Below are 2616 nucleotides of genomic sequence, written 5' to 3' on the forward strand. Positions count from 1 at the left end.
AATGACATTTTTCTAAGCTTGAACAAAGGCTGTAGATAATTTGGGGTCATGGTGGGCCATGCCCTCCACACAGGAGTCCAAATCTCCCTGAATAATCTTGCTTTAGAGTTTTCAATTATTTTTAAACTGAGAGCACTCATTTGGTTCAACCTGTTTTAAATCTATCACCATCTTCGCAAACCTAGATGCTAATATGTGATAGTGATAGGTCTAAAAGCAATAGTGGTGACTACCAACATAAATAAAATCTTGTTTCCTTACCTAGCTGGGAAAGGAAAAGGCAAGAATAAATTTTTTTAAAAGGTAAGCTTGGGATTACACATCATTAGTGGGAATGTCGTTTGAGATCATGGCATGAGCCACAATGGGTAGTTTGTGCAAATGGAGGCAAAATTTCAAATTGTTAATCATCTTGCTCAACTCGGCTGACTTGTCTAGCACCCCATTTCTCTTGCGTTGTTTGTGGCAAAATCTGACTTCTTCAAAGGTAAGGCAGAGGGGGTGACACTTGTCGATGAGAAGTTCAACCTTTCGGTCTAGCCTAGCCACCTCATTCAACATCATGATGGTGTTATGAGAGTCACCTTCAATAATGATTTTTCTAAGGCCCAAATCACTTGCCACATGAAGCCCATGAAAACCGACTACCACTTTAGCCATCCCGTGAAATATTTGTTGTTTCAACATTAATCCCATAGGTCATTTATATCTATATGTGCTTAATTAATCATATATTAAACACACATATATGCGTTTCACCTAGATATTGGCATGATACACACAATTACATAATTCCATTAGGTCATTAGGCTTATCTCATTCAATTAAATCAGATACATTATTTAATTATTATACTATGACAATGAACTTAAATTAGTGTATCTCTTGACTAAAATAGGAGATTTTTATGCATTCTCTTTTTACATTTGTGCCACTGTTGTCATATCTAACAGCATTGTATTGATATTTCCTCTTTCACACATTGTTACACTTTGTTACATTATCTTTCTCATAAGGTCTCTGATTTATAGAACTCTCACACTTATATCATTGATGCAATTCTAGGGTATTGAGCTAAACACTCCCCTTGATTTTATTCCTTCAACTTTGAAACTTGTGCTCCTTCTCTTCTCTACCCTTTTCATCTATTTAATCCAGCTATGTCTTGCATACAAAAATCTTTTACATAATTGAATCCAAAAAATGTCTCATAAATTACTATTTCCCTCTTTTGATAGTTCCTTTTATCCTATTACATCAATTATTGATGGCATGTCTTATAACTAATCTTCCTATATTCAAAGGCCAATATGATTATAAGAGATTATAGAGACTCACCTTATGTATAGTAATATACATACAAGGTAAACATGGGTGGTTGTATCCTTACAGAGTCCATTTTTTCATGAACTGATATCCTTAAAGCACTTGAGATATTTAATTTACATGCATATTTTTAATGCCACATACTTTAAAATGTATTAAATCATTTTAAACCTCACATGTATATCAAGGTGGGGACAAAAAGTAGTGGTAAAATTTACATACAATGTCATTTTACATTTATTTTTTCTCTATTTTTTTTTATTGGAGTACTTTTATACACAAAGACATTGACAAATGGTATATTCTCAAGTAAATGTGTATTGGTTCGGTAGAGAACCAACTAAACACAAATTTCTAAGTTTGGACAACTAAAGATTGTTGTATCTAATCATAAAACAAAGTGAAGGAAAGTAAGTTACAAATAATACAAAGACAGTTTATACCACAAATACAATTTTCTACTTTATATTCTACTCATTTATAGACATATTCAATTTACTATTTTATTTTATCTTTATTTGAAGAGCTATTTTACTTTGTGAAAAAATTCATTTTATTTCACAAATTTATCATTCATTATTTAGTAATTTGTTTCATTATAAGATGATTCTTTTGTTTTTTTCTTATTCTTTTGTTTTGTTCTTACTTTGAAAAATATAGAAAAATATATTATTATACATTTAAAAGTTATTTGTCAATAGTTTTATTTGTATAAAATGATTTTGATGAAGGAAATAAGATTATTTTGACTGAAAATATAAAAAAATATGTTTTGATTGCAACAAAAAATAAGAGAAAAGAAATTTATTTGATTGTTTCTTTTTGGAATTAATGAAAGCAATAACAAGAAAATATGTTTTATTCAATTGATGATGAATTGAAAATTGAAATAATTAAATTTAGATAAAACTATTTAATTAGATGTGACTTTGATACAGACTAATTAAATAGACAATTTCATGAATTAAATTTTTATTACACTTAAAAACACTTCAATTACAATGATAAATTTTATCTTTTATCAAACAAAATAATCAAATGTGTTTAAAGGGTAGACTAACCTAGTAATTTAAGGTATAGATTTATTTTAAAACTGTTGGAATGTATGCAGACAATCCCCTACAAGAGTTACTGTATGATTTATTATCGTCTTGATATTTTAACAGATAACATTTAAGTTTTAAGTCAAGACAAAAAAATAGTTTTGCGCTGATGAGAATTCAAGGATAAAAACAATTTGATACTTTTATCGTACAGTTCTCGGTTTCATAGGTAAGCCCTGCAACGTTT

This window comes from Cryptomeria japonica, chromosome 10, assembly GCF_030272615.1.
Source record: "Cryptomeria japonica chromosome 10, Sugi_1.0, whole genome shotgun sequence".
Classification (NCBI taxonomy): Eukaryota; Viridiplantae; Streptophyta; class Pinopsida; order Cupressales; family Cupressaceae; genus Cryptomeria; species Cryptomeria japonica.